Source organism: Chrysochloris asiatica, unplaced genomic scaffold, assembly GCF_000296735.1.
Source record: "Chrysochloris asiatica unplaced genomic scaffold, ChrAsi1.0 scaffold00026, whole genome shotgun sequence".
Taxonomy (NCBI): Eukaryota; Metazoa; Chordata; class Mammalia; order Afrosoricida; family Chrysochloridae; genus Chrysochloris; species Chrysochloris asiatica.
Genome location: NW_006408544.1, coordinates 10,524,117 through 10,531,604, shown reverse-complemented (window position 1 = coordinate 10,531,604; position 7,488 = coordinate 10,524,117). Strand labels below are relative to the sequence as shown.

Here is a 7,488-nt window from a genome sequence, read left to right as displayed (position 1 = left end):
TTGACAACTTCAATCTTTTCTCCATTGATAAGAATGTTGTTTATTGGTCCAGTGGTGAGGATTTTTGTTTTCTTGACATTGAGATGTAATCCATATTGAAGGCTGTGCTCTTTAATCTTCATAAGTAAATGTTTCAAGTCCTCTTCACTTTCAGCGATCAAGGGGGTTATTAGGTTTCCATATTTGACTTTATTTCCTTGGTCTTCTTATTGTTGATTTCTAGTTTTATAGCATTGTGGTCTGAAAACATGACTAAAGCCAATTTTGATGAAATTGAAGAACTCTACACTGAATGACTTCATTTTCCCTGGATCAGCCATCAATACTCATGGAAGCAACAGTCAGGAAATCCAATGGTGTATTGCATTGGGCAAATCTGTTGCTCAAGACCTCTCTTAAAAGTACTGAAGAGCAAAGATGTCAGTTTGAGGACTATGGTGCACCTGATGCAAACTATGGTATTTTCAATAACCTCATATGCGTACAAAAGTTGCATAGTGAGTAAGGAAGACCATAGAAGAATTTATGCATTTGACCTATGATGCTGGAGAAGAATATTGAAAGTACCATGGACTGCCAAAAGAACAAATAGATCTATGTTGGAAGAAATACAGTTAGAGTGCTCCTTGGAAGCCAGGATAGCTAGACTTCATCTTTCATACTTTGCACATATTGTCAGGCGTGACCAGTCACTGGATAAGGATATCATGTTTGGTAAAGTGGAGAGTCGGAGAATAAGAGGAAGACCCCCAACAATATGGAATGACACAGTGGCAGCATCAATGGGCTCAAACGTAGCACCAATTGTGAGGTTGCCCATAATCAGACAGTGCTTCATTTTGTTGTGCATATGGTCTCTGTGAGTTAGTAACGACTTGATGACACCTAACAACAACAACAACCATACTGAATGTGCCCTATCTCACCTGATCTCAGAAGCTAAGCAGGGTCGGGCTTAGTTAGTACTTGTATGGGAAGCTGCTGGGAATACCAGGTCTCATAGGATTATTTGGTGTCCTAGTTTGGCACTGTAGGATAAGCACTGGATCCCAAGGTTAGCTTGAAATGCAGGTTTGGAGTTTCAAACTCATCAGCATCTCCTCAGAAACACTATACAGGGTGGCTATGAGTCAGAATGAACTCCACTGCACTTAACCGCAACAGCAACCAACTTCTTTAGTCTTAAATGGATCAAACATGCATATTTGTGCCCATTCCAAAAAGAGGTGGAAATCATAGAAAAATATCATTAATATCACATTTATTGCTAGGTGCCATTGAGTTGGTACCGACTCATAGCGACTCTATGAACAACAGAATGAAACACTGCCCGATCCTGGCCCAACCTCACAATTGTTGCCACGCTTGAGCCCATTGATTTTGCTGCTTTGCCAATCCATCTCGCTGGGTTCTTTCTATTTTTCTCTGACCCTCCACCTTAACAAACATGATATCCTTTTCCAGTGACTGGTCCCTCCTGACAAAATGCCAGAAGTATGAGTGCTTCTTGGCCATCTTGGCCTCCAAGGAGCACTCTGGCTGCACTTCTTCCAACACAGATCTGTTGGTTCTTTTGGCAGCCATGGCACTTTCAATATTCTCCTCCAACACCATAATTCAAATGCATTAACTATTCTATGGTCTTCCTTATTCACTGTCCAGCTTTCGCATACATATGAGGCTACATTTAGTATATTAAAATTTAGTAAAATTTATCTAAAGATAACTTTTAAATGGCTGCAATAGTACACTGACAGGGAACTGCCAGAGGTTCAGCCCAGATTCAGACAAGGACATGGAATGAGGTATATCATTGCCGGCATCAGTTTGATCTTGGCTGAAAGCAGAGAACACCAGAAAGAATTTTACCCGCACTTTATTGATTATGCAAAGTCTTTTGATTGTGCATCATGACAAGTTATGGATAACACTGAGAAGAATGAATATTCCAGAACACTTAATTGTGTTCATGAGGAACCTATACACAGACCAAAGGTAGTTACTCAAACAGAACAAGAACACACTGAATGTTTTAAAATCAAGAAGCTGTGCACCAGAACTGTATTTTTTTTATATATATATACCTAATATGAAGCATACCATGGCATTAGGATTGGAGGAAGACTTGTTAACAACCTGTGACAAGCAGATGATACAACCTTGCTTGCTAAAATGAAGAGGCCTTATAATACTTACTGATGAAGATCAAAGAACAAGGCCTTCAGTATGGGGTGCACCTCCTGAATACTAGACTAATAAATCACATCAGGATAAATGGAGACAAGATTGAAGCTGTCAAAGACTTCATTTCACTTGGATCCACTGTCCACATTCATGGAAGCAGCGGTCAAGAAAGCAAATGATGTACTGCATTAGTCAAATCTGCTGCACAAAACCTCTTTAAAGTGTTCACGAGAAAAGATGTCAGTTTGAGGACTAAGGTACACCTGACCCAAGCCATGGTATTTTCAATAGCCTCATATGCATGTGGAAGTTGGATAATGAATAAAGAAGAGAGTAGAATTGATGCATTCAAGTTATGGTGTTGGAGAAGAAGGTACTATGGACTTCCAGAAGAACAAACAAATTTATGCTGGAAGAAGTACAGCCAGAATGTTCCTTAGAAGCCAGGATGGTGAGTCTTTGTCTCTGATACATCAAACATATCATGAGGACAGACCTGTCCTTGGAGAAGAACATCATGCTTGCAAAGTGGAGGATCAGTGAAAAAGAGGATGACCCCTTAAATGGATTGGCTCAGTGGCAGCAGCAATGGGTTCAAGCATAACAACAATTGTGAGGATGGCACAGAACTGGGCTGTGTCTTATTCTGTTGTGCATAGTGTTGCTATGAGTCAGAACTGACTAGATGGCATGCAACAACAACAGTTTCACTCAGCATAAGATCCTCTAGGCCATCCATGTTGTGAGGTATTTTGCAGATTCATCATTATATTTTAACAGTGTGTAGTATTCCATTTATTACAATATGGTTTATTACAATAGTTTAGTTTTTTCTGTATCTAATAATGGTTGCTTAGTTTGTTTCCATCTTTTTGTAATGGCGAATAGTGTTGTGACAAGTATGACTGGACATATATCTGTTTGTTTTAAAGCTCTTATTTCTCTAGAATGTATACCTAATAGTGGGATGTCTTGATCATATGGTATTTATAGTTCCAACTTTTTAAGGAAGCACTATGGTGTGCGGTGCTGTGGGTTAATGTGCTGGACTGCAATGTCAGTTTGAACCACAAGATCAGCAGTTCAAGCCTCACCAGTCACTCCTTGGAAAGTCTATACAGAGTCGCTGTGGGTCAGAACCGACTCAATAGCATTTAACAACAACATAGTTTCCACAGGAACTGTACAGTGTTATAGTCCTATCAATAGTGGGTAAGCACTGGACTGCTTACTGCAAGGCTGGTGGTTCAAGCCTACCAGCTGACCCTTGGAAATGCTATGCAGGGTACCTATGAATCAGAACCAACTTCAGAAAACAACCAGCAGTGTATATGTGTTCTCTCTATCCACATGCTTTCCAGCATTAGTTGTTTTCTATTTTTCTAACTTTTGTTATTAATGCTGGGGTGGGATAGCTCATTGCTATTTTGTTTTTCATCTCTCATTATGAGTCGGAACTGACTTGACAGCACTAGTCAATGGTGTCCTGATGTGGAACAGTAGGATAAGCACTGGATTGCTAACCTCAAGGTCGATGGTTCAAAACCATCAGCTGTTACTTGGAAACTTTATACAGAGTTGCTTTGAGTCAGAATCAACTTGATGGTACTTAACAACAACAACAGTGGCTAATGATTAGGAGCTTATCTCCATGTATTTGTTAGCAAACTGAGTATCTTTGGTGAAGTGTTTGTTCATGTCCTCTGCTCAACTATATAATGGATTGTTTGTCTTTTTGTTGTTCAGGTGATGAGGTTTTCTATAAATTTTAGAGATTAACTCCTTTTCTCATGTCATTGCTAAACTATTTTTCCTAGTCTATATTTTCATTCTTTTGGTGGAAACTTTTTTTTTTTAATTAAAGTTTTATTGTTGGTTACCATTGGATTTAAACTCTTTATCTGTTTCATTATATATAAAATGGAGATAATAGGGTCTACCTTCTAGAGCTATGATAATATGCAGATAAACTCAGATAATACATGTGAAGAGATTAGCAAGTGTCTTACACTTATGAAGTTCATTAAGTGTCTAAATTTTAGGAAGTGCCAATCACCTAGTTTGTCTTCTGTTGTTTGTGCGTTTTTAGTTATGTTTGATGGTGTGTTTATGGTATTATAGTCCATACATTTGCCTCTATGTTTTCTTTGGTGATATGTTTGATAGGGTGCTTATGCCATGTGTAATGGTCCATGGGTTTGCTCCTATGCTTTTTTAAATAATCCTTATAATTTAGGTTTTATATTGAGGTCTTTGATCCATCTTTAGTTAGTTTTTTTTTTTTTATAAGTGTGAATTATGTATCCTGTTTCACTTACTGCAAATGTATACCCAGTTTGACAGCACTATTTGTTAAAGAGACTATATTTCCCCAATGTAATACATTCCAGTGCTTTGGAGCCCTGGTGTGGCACTGTGGGCTAAAGCACTGGACTACAAAGTTGGTTTGAACCACAAGGTAGGTGGTTCAAGCTCACCAGCTGCTCCTAGGAAATCCTATACAAAGTCGCTATGTGTTAGAATTGACTTGACAGCACTCAACAACAACAACAAGTGCTTTGTCAAAGGTCAGCAGTCCATAGGTGGATGGATTTACTTCTGGGTCCTCAATTCTGCTTCATTTGTCTATATGTCAGTCGTTGTACCAATACTAGGCTGTTTTGATGACCGTGGCTGTTTTAACTATCATGGTTTTGAAACCAGGGAGTGTGAAACCTCTTATTTGGTTGTTCTTTAGTAGTTGTAGCTTTGCGTTTCTGAGGTCTCTTTCCTTTCAAGATAAAAGTGGTGATTCATTTTTCCATCTCAGTAGAGAATGATGATGGTATCTGGATCAGGTTTGCATTATATCTGCTTTGTGTGGTATTGTCATTTTACAAAATGTGAAGTCATTCTATCCATTATTGTATGTTTTCTGTATTAGTATTTTATAGTTTTCTTTGTATTGTTGTTGTTGTTGTTAAGTGCCGTCGAGTCGGTTCCGACCCATAGCGACCCTGTACAGGGTTTCCGAGGGTGTAAATCCTTACGGGAGTAGAAAGCCTCATCTTTCTCCCGCGGAACGGCTGGTAGTTTCGAACCGCTGACCTTAAGGTTCGCAGCCCGATTCGTAACCACTACGCTACCAGAGCTCCTTTTCTTTGTATAGGTATTTCGTATTTCTGATTAGATTTACTCTTAACTATTTCCTCAATTGGTGGCTATTATAAATGGAATTGCTTTCCTTTTCAGATTTCTCTTTGTTAATATAAATGAATCCTACTAAGTTTTGTATGTTGATCTTTTACCCTGGCACTTTGTTAATTCTTTCAATTTGTTTCAGTAATTTTCTTGCATAGACCTTGGGATTTTCTATGTATAGGATTATATCATGTGTAAATAGAGATAGTTTTCTAACACTAAGCCATCATTCCATACCTGGTATGAATGCCACTTGCACATGATGTTTACATTTTGATATGTTGCTAGATTCTATGGGCTACAGCTTTGTTGAGAATCTTTGTGCCCTGCTATGTTCATAAGGGAGTTCTGGTGTATTGCTGTAGGATAAGCACTGGACTGCTAACTGCAAGATCGGCAGTTCAAACCCACCAACTGATCCTTGTAAACCCTTTACAAGGTCTCTATGAGTTGGAACCACCTCAACAGTACTTAACAACAGCAGTAGCAATATGCATGAGAGATATTGGTCTGTCATTTAATTTTTCAGTGATGTTTTTACCTGGTTTGAGTCAGGGTTATACTTGCTTCCTAGAATAAATTATGGAGTATTTCATAGTTTTGTATATTCTGGAATGCATTGAGTAGAATTGATACAAACTTTTCTCTGAGTATTTGGTAGACATCTATGCCATAACTTTGTTGTTGGGAGGTTTCTTTTTTGTTTGTTTGGTTTGTTTTGTGTTTACATTGATGACTTGGGGAAAGGAAAATATTCGCTTTTAATAAGAACAGGAATTCCCCCTTAAGCATTTCCAAACATTCCTAGCATCAAGGGAATATTGAAGTAGGGAAAACACATACATATGAAGAAAGATATCTTATATCAGCTATCATTTCAGTAAAAGCACATCATGTTGGAACCTGTCTTTTCCAAGTACAATATGAGCTCTTGGGTGAGGCAAAATGCATTTGCACATACATTAAAACAGAGAGCTTTTATAATAGGTTGAACAACCATCTAACTGTTCCTTCTGGGAAGAGATATTGATTTCATAATGTAAGGGGAAAAAAATCAGCTGACAAGCAATAGGTGGAAACTCTGGTTAAAAGTGTACCTGTTTGACAGGAGTGGATCTGCTTCTGATTCTGGGTGTAGGAGCACTGTTGAACCACCCTCAGACTTTGAGGTCACATCTGAAGAACTTACAATTTTTTTTCTCTGAATTCTGGAGTTCAAGTAAGTGATTAGTTTGGGGATATTGACTAGGAACTTAGCTATCTCTTTTCTCTTCCAGGTTGGCCTTAGGGGTCCCTTTAACTCTTAATTTTGAAATGTCTTTCAAAACTTTTCACAATAGACAAGTGATCTGGAAATTTAGAAATCTAAACAGCATTGATATACTTTAAAGGAATCAATTCTGCTTTCAATTTTTTTTTTTTTTTTGGATTGCTTGCCCTGTACTTCAGAAAATATGTCATTCCTCCTGTCTGTGTATTAAAGTATTCAAAGGAAACTTCCATAAATAGGTTTTACACTTTTTTAATGATAATGTTTTATACTTGATGGACACCATGGTGGGTATCCTTAGTTATCAAGATTTCTATCCCGTCATATAGATGGTACTTTAATTAAATATAAGTATCCTTCAAAAGATATTGCTAATATATATATTTTTAATTATTCCATTTATTTAAAAAAGTCTAGGCAGTGTTTTAGTGGTCAAAAGGAGGGAAAAGAAGAGACTGACTGCTAAGGGGTTCTGAACTTTTGTTATGTGTGATGGGTAAATTTAGAAATGGATAATAATAATGATTGAGCAACATGATAAATATAAATATGTCATTGAATTATACACATTAAGAATGTTACAGTGGAAACTTATTTGTTACATACATACAGTTACAACAATTAAACAACAACAAAGAAGCTCAGACAGACTTGCTGTTGTTGTGAAGTGCCGTCAAGTCAATTCTGACCCATAGCGACCCTGTATAGGGTTTCCAAGGAGCAGCTGGTGACGAGAGGGGCAAAAAAAAAATTTTTGAGTAGCTTGTTTTTAATGAAATGTTCATTAAAGCATAAATGACATAAATAAACTGTGTATATTTTATGTGAATAATTTGTTTTATTCATATAAAATT

General features: G+C 37.5%; 1 protein-coding gene across 1 annotated transcript in view; it reads left to right on the top strand.

The window, feature by feature from the left end:
* LOC102826461 (selection and upkeep of intraepithelial T-cells protein 8-like) overlaps positions 1-7,488 on the top strand; it is a 63,965-nt gene that overhangs the window by 9,972 nt on the left and 46,505 nt on the right. The gene's annotated exons all lie outside the window — the stretch shown is intronic.